At 43.7% G+C, this 14,008-nt stretch overlaps 1 protein-coding gene across 4 annotated transcripts in view; it reads right to left on the bottom strand.

Annotated features, from left to right (window-relative positions):
- ZDBF2 (zinc finger DBF-type containing 2) overlaps nucleotides 1-13,515 on the bottom strand; it is a 41,681-nt gene extending 28,166 nt beyond the window's left edge. For 2 of the 4 annotated variants that reach the window (XM_046657654.1, XM_046657657.1), the window contains exon 1: nucleotides 2,302-2,425. The gene's annotated coding sequence lies outside the window, so the exon portion shown is untranslated. Of the gene's footprint in view, nucleotides 1-2,301; nucleotides 2,426-2,633; nucleotides 2,728-13,408 lie in introns of those variants that run through there. The other 2 variants (XM_046657656.1, XM_046657655.1) reach the window with 2 other exon arrangements.
- Nucleotides 13,516-14,008: the final 493 nt, after the last annotated feature.

The raw sequence follows: 14,008 nt of genomic DNA, 5'->3' as shown, positions 1-14,008 counted from the left end.
ATTGGAGAACAATTGGGGAGAAATCACAAAACAATGCCAAATGATATAAAAAGTCCATCTGAATTCACAGTCCCTTTCTTCACAACAATATGAACTCATTTTCAACTTCCCACCTTTTTGGATTATCCGTCTTATGTGGGTTTACCTCTGGTGACAAGCATTATCCTGGATACATCCATTCAGTCTTAGTAAGATAATAACAGCTAACTTTTAGTGAGTACTTACGCTGGGCCAGCACTGTGCCAACAGTTTCACATACACGATCTCATCTGAATATCAAAAAGCCCTATGAGGCTGGTGTTATGGTAACTCCCACTTTACAAATCAGGAAACTGAGGTTCAGAAAGAAGCAGTATCTTGTTCCATAACCACACACCAATACCCAGTGTAGCCAGGACCTGACCCTAGGTCAATTTGAGCAGTTTATGTTCGTAACATCTTAACTTCTATAAAACACTTCCTCTCTGTATTTTCAGGAATACTAATTGATCGTGTCAATATTAGGTGAAAACAAATAATTAGGAATTTAATTTGCTGCAGTCAACACTGTCATATATTCCAAAGAAAAGAGTAAAACTAACGTTTAGCTTATTTGCATCACTGCTCCCATTCTGAGATGAGGGCTGACGGCACCTTGGATTGGTGACATTCAAACTTAATTAGCGTGGCACACAGGAAGTGATACATTTTATATCACGACCCGGGAGACACTCACGAGTGTGCACACACATACACACGCAGGCGCACATGCACTAACCACCCCCCCCCCACACACACACACACAAAGTTTCACAAAACAATACCCTCATTACATGTAATGCATTCTGGTATTTTCTATGCTGTCTTACCTCATTTTTTTAAAAGGCCAGTTACGACCCGCTAATTTCACAATTCACTAACGGGTTGAAAGCTGCAGTTTGAAAAAAACTGCCTCAAATTATTAAGCAGAGCAAAGAATATTCTATAGAAGATGTTTGCTACCCTGAATTCAGCTTATTTCTATGCAACGTCTTGGCCACTGCACGCTGCTTTATCAGATCTTTGAGGAGTTCCTTTACTGAGGTTGACCATTGCAGGCAGAGGAAGAAAATTCTTGCCTTCCACGCTTTGGGTCCAAATCACCGCACGTCGAGCAGGCAATGGGAAGATGTTTATGAATTGTACGGGAAAAGCCCTCAATGTATTAATTTTAAAAAGCAGATCACATTCGTACCCCATTTATGTAACACACAAACATATGTTTATGTACCCCAAACTGTTAATAGAGACTCTCTCTTGAGGATAGGATGGCTATGGAATTTTCAGTGTTTTGTTTTTTTCTTTTTTTCCTGATAGTATATAATTGATGTAAAAAGTAATTAAACATAATTCCATTCTGCGGGCAAAACCCGCCGGAGTTCCTTCAGAGGCACGATCTCGTTCTGCATTTCTCCCGCGCGCTGCCGGAACCACCGCGTCGGATAACGTTTGGAACAAGAAAGGGTCCTCTTAGGAGCGCGTCATAGCCACGGCGCAACGTGACCAGATTCACACAACTGTTGCACGACGACAGTAACATGATGGTTAACGCAAAAATCCAACATTTCCGAAATCAATTCTAACCGCCAGGGGCCAGTAAAGGCCCGGGTGTGGGGGCAGCCGGCAGGGCGCGGGCACCGGGAAGGCGGTGTGTGGACAGGTGGCCCCGGCCCCACAGGTGCCCCGAAGTCCCGGCCCGCGAGACCCCGACCCAGTGCCCTGAGCGCCGGCAGCCTCCGCGCACCCCGACCCTAGCCGGGACGCCCGCCCCGCGCGGAGGGCGGACGCGGAGCCCAGGACCGCCGGGCGCCCGCAGAGGAGAAGGGGGATGGAGGAGGAGGAGGAGGAAGAGGGGGATGGAAGAGGAAGAGGAGGAAGAGGGGGATGTAGGAGGAGGAGGAGGAAGAGGGTGATGGAAGAGGGGGATGGAAGATGGAGATGGAGGAGGAGGAGGAGGAGGAAGAGGGGGATGGAGGAGAAGGAGGAGGAAGAGGGGGATGGAAGATGGAGATGGAGGAGGAGGAGGGGGATGGAGGAGGAGGAGGAGAAAGAGGGGGATAGAGAAGGAGGACGAGGGGGATGGAGGAGGAGGAGGAAGAGGGGGATGGAGATGGAGGAGGAGGAGGAGGAGGGGGATGGAGGAGAAGGAGGAAGAGGAGGGAGGTGGAGGAGGAGGATGGAGGAGGAGGAAGATGGAGGAGAAGGAAGATGGAGGAGGAGGAGGGCGCGGGGCGCAGGCAGCACCCCGCCTCCGGCCCGCCCCGCGCCGCGCCGCGCCCTCACCTCCACGGGAGCCGGACGCTTCCTCCGACTCGGATTCGCCCGCCCGGAGCGCGCCCGCCGCCGGCGACAGCGACCGGAGCCGGAGCGCCCTTCGCAGGACCCGCCCGAGGCACGACTCGGCCCGGGAAACCTGCCCGGGAAGGTGGCGCGGCGGCCCTGATGGAGGTTTGACGTCAGGGAAGGTGCGAAAACAGGGCCCCTCTGACGCAGGAGCCGGCCCGCGCCGCCCCCGCCGCCGGAGCCCCTGCCCCCGCCGCCCGGCCCCCTCCCGGGACCCCGCCGCGCGCGCTTCCTCGGGGGCAGGGCCCCGCTCCCGAGCCTGGGAAGCTGACCTGCTCCGGCCGAGCGCCCGGGCCGCGGTGCAGTTAGGACAGACCCCGAGGTTCCGGATTTGGGGGCCCGCACAGAAAGTGCTTGCGGATTCAGAGCAGGCTGGGACTGCCGAGCGCAGCCGGGCCGTGTGCCCCGCAGGGAGCTGCTCGCCAGCGCCCACTCTGTAGGCCAGGCCCGGGGCTAGAGTTTCTGCAGGTCCTCCTGCGTTCCTCCCCAGGGCTCCCTTTATAGGATCTAGGATGAGTCCTCTTATTATCGCCCTTTGACAAACGAGAAAACTGAGGCTCAAGGAGGTTAGGTATTCAAAGACCTGCGCTGCACGAGAAAGGTTACAAATATTAACCAAAATCCGCTGTCATTTCGATGATATTCTGTACTTCCCACTAGGAGTGCAGTGGTACGCCAAACAGCTTGGTGTAATGGAGGACGCGAGCCTACATCAGTCCCTACTGCATGTGTCATTGTGATCTGTGACAAGGGCGTAATCATACCTCAGAAGGAGAGGCCTCGATCTCAGAGCTTATGTCTTGTGCAAAAATAATGTGAGAATGCCTCCTTTGCCCTTTAGCTGTTGCTATAATTATCATTGCTCTTTTCTGAGGAGCTTGTGACTTTGCCCCCCCCCCCCTTTTAAACTTGTCCGTTACTTTTGCATCCATGGTTTTCATTCTTTGTGTATTTCTCAGCTCTTGCCTCCCCCACTATATCTTTCTCCCACTTAAACCTGGGTGTTGCAGTTTTTTGCTTTATAACCTCCTTTAGATTTTTTTAACACCCCAAAAAGTACTGATTTCTTTTAAAGCAAGCTCTTTCCACCTTCCAACCTTGAAATCGGTGAAAGAAAACCCATTATACATTAACCCAGCCACCATGACAATGCATTTCACAGATACATTTTCCACACTTTAATGTCTCTGAAATCAGCTTGCATCTTACAAACTGGTCTGGTATTATTGGCCAGGTGGCCGTATTAACCTAGTTGTCCTTGCCTCCCCCTATGGAAAATTGGATGTAGCTCTTCACACTGTCCTTATTTAAGTGCCGTGCTTATTAAAACACACAACCCTAAGATGAGGCAATTAACAGTCATCCGAGGCTCTCAAACTTGAGGAACTTTTTCCTAGGAAAAGAGGGAAGATTTTCCTAGGACCAAAAAGAGGTTCCTCCAGCACTTAGAAAAGAGAGATGTGGGTAGGCTAAAAGCTATGAGACTCAGGGGAGCCGAGTTACTCACCAAGTACATTCGTTCTTAGTTCATTTTGGAACCATATATCTTAACAGTTAAATAATAAGCCTACCCTACCCCCAAAAAAGTGAAATGACTTAGTTACTATTCCTGAAGACATGGTTAGTCAATTTCAACCCCTCTGAGTTTTAGTCGAAAAATCATTGAAGAAGGAAAATGAGTCCTGGATGTTACCTGGAAACCATCCATTGACCTCTTCTGCTTAGATCCAGAAAGTGCCCACATCAGAGCTTGCAGAATCGGATCAGCTGCTCGGAAAACAGTCCGGGATGCACCACTGGACCAATCTTCCAAGACTTGACGCATCACCAACGCTCTTGGTGCACAGAAGACAATACTGTATGGAAAACCACAGTCGTCCACAACTAATTCAGGAAGTGATTTACAGAAGTTGGCTTCTGAATGTGAAGAAATTTTGGAACGCCTTAACTGATTTTACTTATATTCCCCTTTTTATGCATGCACAAGGGTGATACATAATAAATGATCTGTATCTAAATCTGAAAGAGTTCTTTCACTCAGGAGGAAATAAAATTACTGAATTACAAGAAATCACTACATTTGGTTTAGTTGGCGGCATTTTTTTCCCAACATGATACTATCATATAAAATTAGAGGAAGCGGCAGCCTGTGTCGGATTAGCAGTCCTTCCAGACCAGGTTTCTGTCTAGTGGCAGTGGGTGCTTTTTTGGCAGAGCTTAATTATCTATATGATTAAGCTCTGAAAGCTTGTAATTTCTCCCAAGCCTTTACTAACCCATTATAAATCTAAACCCATTCATTCAGCAAATATTTATTTAAAGGACCCTAGGAATCAAAGTTAGGTTTGTATGTACCCCATTCCTTCCCCAGGAAGAAAAATGTCCCATGTCTGTGTTATTTCACATTCTTCTTTCTTCTAAGGAGGAATTAAACCTGCTCTTTTAGGTCCAGAAGTCATTCCAATACTGCCTATATTTTGTAAGCTGTTTAAGCTAACATTGGGCTGGTGTCTTAAGGAAAAAGGCTTGAGGGAAAGCCTCGATCTCATTCCTGAGTCATAAAAGAACTTAGATTCCATCAGTGCAGAGTTTGGATTATCTTTCCCTGAAATTCTAGTAGTGTGCATCTCTACCTACTCACAGGCAGGTGAGATAGCTATGAAGCTTTGCCCATTAGCCTGGTGTTTCACCTCTTTAAAGACTATAATATCATCTTTAAGCGAAAAGGATCCACCCATATGTCCCATTCAAAACATAATTTAAAAATTAATGGGAATGTTCACAGAATATCTCCATTTTGTCTTGTCCTTGACTCCTCCCTGTAAGGTAGTCCCCATCCTTCATAAAACTTGCATTCGAAACGGGAGGGAAGGACGCAGTGCTAATGTCTTCATCTTACTGATCATTAGAACAAGAAGGAACAAAGAGGTTCATGAGAAAGGAATGCAAGTTAAAGTATATAGCTGAAAGCTGAGAGGTATGGCACGGACATAGGGAGGGTGGCAGTGTAAGTGTGGGGACGAGATGCAGGGGGAGATTGTACAAATGAGTTAAATCCTCAGCCATCATGTAGGAATTTAATATGCAATGTCTAAAGTCGGCAAATCACTAAATAGCAATATAAGCCTATTTTTAATTAAACATACAGATGATCTACCAGAACTGAAGACAATATATATATAAATTTTTTAATGGCTGCTTCTGCTCGTCTGGAGTAGATGTGGGCAAAGGAGTGGCATTGGGCCAGGCGACTAAAACTCTAATCTCATAGTGTTTTCCCTTCATGATGTAAAATCATGCACAACGAGATTCAGCTTCTCTGTCATCACCTTCCCATCCTATGCTCCCTTCAATGGATCAGACCAGCTCCGTGGCTACACTTGTGATCCCCTTTGTACGAACACCTGGCTGGAATATGGTCTGACCTAGTTCGTTTCTTTACCAATTCTTACTGGAGTCTACTCCTTTCCCTTTTTATTTCTCTCCTTCCCCTCTTTTGCTTATACCTGTCCACTCTTTTTCTTTTCTTTTCTTTTTTCTTGCTAGCAGAGACACAATTTGTAGCCCTCAAAGATAGTGCTTTTAACTTCCGGCAACAATCAGGATGGAAAATGTGGGTCACCTGACACTTGTCCTTCCTTTAATTCAAAAGGCACTTCAAAATTTGTGTCCTCTGGAGATTTAACTTCAACAAAATAATTACTATTGCCTTTTTGTATGGTGAAATCATCAACATGAGAAATGTATTTTTCTATTTAAAATATTAGCTAAGTTAACATTTAAACTAAAGAACAGCAGACAGTGAAGAAATAAAGTTTTGGCGATGGACTCTGGAGCAGAAGCCTGACCCAGAGACTCTGGGAGAAGAGAGTACGAGGATGAAAACTCAGCACCCTCAGAAACACCATCTGTGGGTATTTGCTACTGACTGGACCTCAGAATCCCCCTAAGTGAGCATGCCATGAGAAACACACTGGAGTCACAGCTGGATTCATTTTCTAAGAAATCGAGGGGCTGCTGCCTGCCTGAACCTGGGCCCACCTGAACAAGTTTAGTCCAAACCACCACCAGCCTGAGAGCAGACAGACCATCCTCGCCTGATAGCCCTGTGTGGGACTTCCCAGCACTGAAGCAGATGAGCCAGGGTGCAGAAGACATACTGGCTTTTCAGAAAGAATTGTGGCTCCCTGTGGGAGAGCACCTCACCTGGCCCAGGAGCTCACAGCTGAAGGTCACCTCACCTCCTGCTCAAGCTGTTACTCAAAATTATCCCTTGGACGTGTGGAATTAGAACAAAAGATAGAGGACGCCTAAAAGAAAAGAAAAAATGGACTCCGTGTGGCTAACTGGGACCTAAAACAAGACAGAGTCCAGCAGCCGTGCCAGGATGGACGTGCAGTCCTACTGTTCTCAGAAAAAACACAACTTGTACCTGAAACCGAGCATTCCTTCCTGACGGGCGGCCAGAAGCCTGACAGAGGTGATTTTAGAACACCAGTCTCTGTAGGGGAACCAGCGAGTCGGAGGGCTTTCAACAATCCCTGTGGCCTATGGTGTTTGCCTTATAAGCCCTGCCCTTCCACGCCCTCCCTGGAGCGTACTTCCGATTGGTTTTGGAGGCTGTCTCCTCAGCTTGCAAACTGTATGAGCAATAAAGCTTTCCTAACTAAATTCTTGTATTCCAGATATTTTTGCTGACATTCTTGGGTGTCAGAAGTGGGATCTGAAGTGACGTTCCCCCCACCACCCTGAGGACCTTTTCCTGCACTGTCCAGAACCAATGCATCAGCACCTGCAAGAGCCCCTCAAGCTCTTTTAGTGCTCAGTTGCTCCTTTATGGTGTTGAGAGACCTGCAGGTAAGTCCTCTGGGATCCAAGACCTTCCGTGCTTTCAGGCAGAGGCCTTGGAGAGCTTTTTGCCTGAGGGCTTTAGTCCTTCACTAAAGGTTTAGGGAGTCTGCTCTGGTTGTCTGGACACCTTCACTAAAGGTTCAGGGCGAGAGGAGAGTCCAGTCTGGTTGTCTGGACGCCCAGCACTCGTTCCTGTTTCTTGTCACAGCAAGATAAAGTTTTCAGCTGGAAGTTGCCACTCAGAAAGATGAAGTTCACTCAAGCTCAACGTGGGAGGTCTGTGTTCAAGGACAGCCTCTGCTGATCAGCTGCCCTCTGCTGCCCCAGCTGGGTTTATGTTTAAGAATTATGGCCCTGGGTCCTGCAAATATCTTGGTCTCTGGACTAAGATCACCAGGGATAATTTAAAATCACATGGACCGTTGAAGGAACATTCCAGTTAGATGACATCATTTAGGAAGTGCAGTTAAAAGCAAAGGCTTCAAAATTCCAAATTAGCCCCATTGAAAGTTTTGTTGCAAGAAACCTAGTGAAAAATGAAGAGATAAGAGGCACCTAAAAGAAAAGACTATACGAAAATCTGTTAAGTTAATGGCTTTACAGACATTCACATATCTATGTTTGAAGGAAGACCCCTGCATGGGCTCCTTCCAGAGTTAACGAGACTCTGAGAGGTTTTCTGGTGAACAGCTACATTCCATCTGCCAGAAACCAAATTTAGATTCAACTATTCCTTCATAACTAGTGAGCTTTGTATTACTTACTCTACTTAATCCATGGCAGTAATTTTAAAACAATAGCTATGGGGTCTCTACGTATGTATGTCTATATATGTATGTTATATATATGATCATTTTCACCTCCAGATGGCATAATTTCTAAGAGTTCTATTGAACTGTCTTAAAGTAAGTGCTTATATAAATTATTTATAAATATAATAAAAATTAACCCAAATGGGGCCAGCCTCAGCGGTCTAGTGGTTAAGTTTGGTGCCCTCCTCTTTGGTGGCCCAGGTTCGGTTCCCAGGCACAGACCCACCCCGCTTTGTTAGTGGCTATGCTGTGCTGACGGCTCACATACTGAAAAATAGAGGAAGATTGGCAAGGAATTTAGCTCAGGGAGAGTCTTCCTCAGAAGAAAAAAAATTAACCCTAGTGAATTTCAGCATCATGTAATCTGGGAAAATATTCAATATTAAAGCTAACTTGTTTGTCGTCTTTAGAGTTATAAACATTAAATATAAAACTTTTGTTCTACAGAGGTTTACCAAAAGCCAAACAAATTCATGTTACCTCTTTTACAAAATCTGGCAGCAAAAATTGATGGCTAACTATGTCTAATATCTCATGAAATTTTTGTAGGTAATATAAATATAATTATTAGAAACAAGTAAACTAAACAAGTATAAATAACATTAAACAGCTTTTAGGTGAACTTTTTAACAATAATTTTGTGTTACGGTACTTAAAAATAACTTCAAAACCTTTTGGTAACTTGAAACCTTAGACTTTTGCTAAATTAAATTAAATAGAAATTTATTGAATATCTGGATAATTTCTAAATAAGATAAAATATTAGGCATTAATTACTAAATATAGGTTTGTTTAATTTTGGCTTCTTACTACAAAAAAGTTAAAATATTTGGGTTTATTAATAAATAAGTTTTGTGCCATGCTGAGAAATTTTCTATGAGAAAGCATGTGTTTTTAGAAAGTATTTTATAAGTCTACCATCCACAGCATGAAAAGACAGTTCATCATAGCTTGCTGCTTAGTTTTCACTAAAAATTAAGGTTTCTATGGGTTAAGAATTCTAATTATTATATGTGATTACAGCTACTAAAATTTAATAAGGGGAACATTTCTGTACTTAAGGAAAGTTAGATGCATGCTTTTAGTAAAGAACATATAAGGAATGGGGATATTTTTATTTGTTTGTCTTGTTAAAAAAGTAAACTTGTCTTAAAATACTAGGAAAAAAGAAAGGCATGGGATAAATTCTGAACATAAAAAAGAAAATTATAACAGGTTTGTGGAAGGAAAACCCTGAGGAAACAGTTTTATGTGTGGTCTTGGTGGCTTAGATTAAAATAAATTTAATTAAATAAATGTTTTAAAATCATAAGTAAGCTGGTGCAAAATTAGAATTTGGTTTTCTCTCGAAAGGGTAATTTCCTTGAACTTTTAGTCTGCTCTTGATAAACAGATTTGAAAGGCTTTTTTTTTACTTTTGTGTAGTCTACCAAAAAGGCAGGGACTTTATGTTTTATCAGAATAAATTTCCTATATTGTTTTTATCAGGTCTTTAATCACAAAAGCTAAGGTTTTTCTTACAACTATTTAAATCTCTGTATTTACCCAAAAATCTTTGATTGTCACCATGATTAAGGGGATAGCTAGGTATTGTTTCACAATGACCTATGATCCTATTTGACCAAGTGTTCTAAGACCTTTTGATATTTTTGACAAACTTCCCAAAATTCAACTTCAAAATAAAGTCTTCCTTTTGACCTGAAAACAACTTTGAAAATTTCTAGCAGATCCCTGGGACTTCTCAAAAAATTTGTTGTCTTCTTATAAAAAGGAATGTATTAAACCAATTAGGTTTACTTGGTAGTTGAATTGCATGGGAAGCATTGTCAATAGGTGATGCTCAGCCTCCCTTATAGACATCCTTGAATGCATATCTGTTATCAATATAATGTTTTAAAAAGTATATGACCTTTTCCAAGTTTCTAATATGTCCTGGTATAATGTTATATTTGTAATTCTAGTTATTATCTTAAAATGTTGTATGTCACAGAAATAACCAAATTTCTTCATCATTTACATTATAATGTTAAATCTTTTGTCATTTACAGATAGCTATTCTTTTATTTCAATGCTTTTACAGATGCATTTTATCTTCAGAGAGACTCGTGGAGAGGACTCTGACACTTACTCTAGAATATAGACGTTCAGATTGTAAAACAGAAATGAGTAAGAAATTACTGAATTCTAACAGAGAAACTGGTGGCTTTAAAAAAACCTGCTAATAAGAGATCAAGAACAAATATTAATTACATAAGGATGGAGGATGCTCTAACATTTTGTTTTTCCAAATTTAAAGAAATCTTTTCTCTTAATCTATTAATAATTTGGTAGGATAGATCTTTGTGAACAAGGATGAAACATTTACTTTTTCTCCCTATCTGATCCCTCCAGAATTCAGAAACTCTCAGTGAGTATTCTTATTTTCACTTGTATAAATAATCAGGCCAAATTTTTAATATAAACAAATTAGTTTTACTATAATTATCTTTGGTAAAAAAAAAATGATGAGGGTAATTGTGGAGAGAAAAATTATGTTACGTCTTTGTAGATATTGAATTCTAGTCCTGTTAATTGTCTTTGAGGTTTCGTTATACACCTATAGACTGGACTCCCCTGGCCTAAGGTATTGCCTTTGGTCAGGCCAACAGTTCACAATGCCCTCTTTGGAGAACATGAGCTGATCCCGCATGGGATGACCACTAGCAGATCAATGTCTGTTGGTACACACCCTTCTGTCAATCTCTTGTTGTCTTATGGTAGTATGACCAGCTACTGTAAGTCTCTTAAGGTCTTATGCTCCAGCCTATCAACAAGTTAAAGAAGGTGTCCCAGATACCAATTTAAAGGATCCTATTGATCACAGTCTAGAGCCTGGTGACTGGGTATCTGGAAACATCATCAGAGGAAGGCAGCCCTTGAGCCCCATTGGAAAGGGCCTTACCACCTCCTTCAGATGACTGGAAGTCCACTCTGCTCTCAGACATCAAAAAAAAAGCCTTCTTGCAATAACAACTTCCAGGAGGAGAAGTAGCCAACATCCTTTTTAGGCAGCTGTCCCAAGACCCCAGACAAGGCCTGTATATCCATTTCCATGACTGTTTAATGTCACCATTGTGATGTTCAAATGTCACTTAAGATTTTTCTTATACTGTGTTTGTTTTTCCAGTCTACATCTGAATGGACCCCCAATAGCAATGTCTTTTTACAATGGGCTCATTTCTTTGCTACACATCAAAATCTAACTATTGGATATGTGGGCAACTCCCCCTTTCTAGTTCATCTGGGTTATCTTGGTGGATTTCTCCCTGCCAGGGCACAAACGGGAAAACTTTGAAACAATTTATTATGATGGCTCAAATATGGCCCTGCCTAATGATAAATAAGAGACTGCCTGTATAACCTCATTCCTATTTCCCCCTTTCATGCTTTCCAGATCTTTTTAGTTGGTTACTCTGAGGTCTGGGCTCACTTTTAAGATTAGGTCTTCAGGTCCTCACATTATTGTTGGTTTTAGGACTAATCATCTTGTTATTCTTTAAAATAATTCTGGCTTGTTTCCACAAATACCTCTGGGAAACTCCTACCCAAATCATAATGCCCATCCTTGCAGGAACCTCCCTGAACTTCAATTCTGAGACTTAATTGACCTATACCAGGTACCTGGCTAGACCCCTGCCCTGTATGGCCCAAGTTACTCAGTTGGATAACCGAGTCCTGCTAAGCCCACAAGTCCTTCTGTGGGACTAGATGGACCCATGGCAGGCAGAGGCTACCTTGGCACTGAAATGGGACAAGCACCAAAGTGATCATCAACACCACTCGTGGCAGGTTTTGATCAAAAGGGGAAAATGTGGAATTAAAACAAAAGACACAGGACCCCTACAAGAGGAAGACGAAAGGGACTCTGGCTAAGTGGAACCTAAAACAAAACATAGTCAAGTGCCCATGCCAAGACTGAGGTGCAGTCATGTAGTCTGTTCTCAGAAAAACTACAACTTGGCACGCTTGTGGCTTGATGGCTGCTGCAGTGCACTGTTTTTTGTTGGGTATTGCCATGATTTCCCAGACTAAAACTGGGGAGCTCCAAAAGCTGAGTCCTCGTCCAGCTGCCCTGTAGAGAGCCGCTGGCAGCATCAAGCACAATATGTTGGCCAGAGGGCACCTACCCCCGTGTCTGTACGGTGCCCACAGGAGTGCCCAGCAGGCCACAGGTCAAGTGTCTGGAATCGTATCAAGTTCTTCTCCGACCATAGTGGTAGGAAGGTGGGAATCGCCAGTGGGGAGAAATTGGAAAATTCACAAACATGTGGAAATTAAACCACAACTCCAGAACAACCAATCGGTCAAAGAAGAAATCAGAAGGGAAAGCAGAATCTTGAGACAAACAAAAAGAAAAACACAGCAAGGGAAGCTCAGGAGATGCAGCAAAAGCAGCAGTATGAGGGGCTTTCATAGTGATAAATGCCCATTTCAGGGAACAAGAGGGATCAGAAACAAGCAACCTGAGCTTCATCCCAGGAACTGCAGAGAGAAGACCATGCTGAGCCCAAAGCCAGCAGAAGGAAGGAAAGGGTAAAGCTTGGAGCAGAAATTGGTGAGATAGGCTAGAAAGACAAGAGGAAAAAATCAACAAAATAAGAGTTGGGGTTTTGAAAAGATAAACAAGACTGACAAACTTTTAGCTAAACTAACCGAGAAAGAAAAGAGGGAGGACTCCAATAAAATCAGAAATGAAAGAGGAAATAGAACAACTAATATGAGAAAAAAACAGGGGATCATTAGAGACTGCTAAAACAGTTAAGTGCCGACAAATTGGAAACCTGTTGAACACAGGGAAGGGTTATCAGACCTCACCTGGGGGTGGGGGAGGAAGAGGATTCTGATCAGATGCCCAGGGTGACCAGAAATGGGGGGGTGGGAAGGGCAGTTCTGGTGAAGATGACTTAGCAGGGTTCTTGCTAAAACTGGATTTTACAAGGAAGTGCACAGATGAGCCAGATGGGTCCTGCCCCATGGAGAGGACACCCTGGACTGCCTGGCCTCACCCCTGGACCCCACAGCAGGCCCCTGCCTGAAGGGCACCGCTGGTTGTGGTACACTTGCTGCTGATGGCTGCTCCATCATATTGGTTTTTTGTCAAGTGTCACCTTGATTTCCAGACTAAAACTGGGGAGTGGCAAAAGCAGAGTGCTCCTCGTGCTCCCTGTGGAGAGCGGCTCACACTGCCACTCTGGGTCATGCTTGCAGGCCTGTGGAAGGTGCCACCAACATTGCCCACGTGGTGCCTGGGCCGGAGTCCAGGAGCCCACGACTCAGCGCCTGGGCCCCTGGACCATTTCTCCAGCTTGTGTGCCCCGGGGAGGAAGCACTCCATAACCACTCACCCTCCTCTCTCTGAGCTTCTCTGAGTCAAAAGTCAGCCTCCGCAGAGCGTGGGAGAGTCCTCTGCTGGAACGCTCCTGCAAGTGTCTCAGACAGTCGCTGGGCAGCGTGCAAGCCGCTCAGGGAGTCGGGCCTTGCTGCTGTCAGATTTGTCCCCCAACCAGCCGTCTGCAGAGCGTCCTGTCCCTGGAGAAACAAAGACACTCTCAGACAAACAGAAACAGAGAGAACTTGTTGCGAGTAGACCTGCCTGTCAGAATTGTCAAAAGATGTTCTTTAGAAAAAAAAAATAATAATATATGTCAGAAACCCAGATCAACATTAAAAAAGGGAAAACATCAAAGGAGTAAGTGAAGGTAGAATAAAAACCTTTGTTTTCTCATTCTTAATTGAACTAACAGATAACCGTTGATTCAAAATATTAATATCAACGGTGTATTCAGTGTGTATGCATATGTGTGTATCTTATGTGTGTACATATATGCTCATTATGTGTATGTCTAAGCAAAACGAGTGACAGCAGTGACACAAGGCACAGAGGGAGGAATGAGGATTATTTTGCGATTATAAGGTGCTCACACTACCCATGAAATTGTATAGTT

This window comes from Equus quagga, chromosome 4 (genome assembly GCF_021613505.1).
Source record: "Equus quagga isolate Etosha38 chromosome 4, UCLA_HA_Equagga_1.0, whole genome shotgun sequence".
In the NCBI taxonomy this organism is placed as follows: Eukaryota; Metazoa; Chordata; class Mammalia; order Perissodactyla; family Equidae; genus Equus; species Equus quagga.
This window is presented reverse-complemented; position numbering and strand designations above follow the sequence as displayed.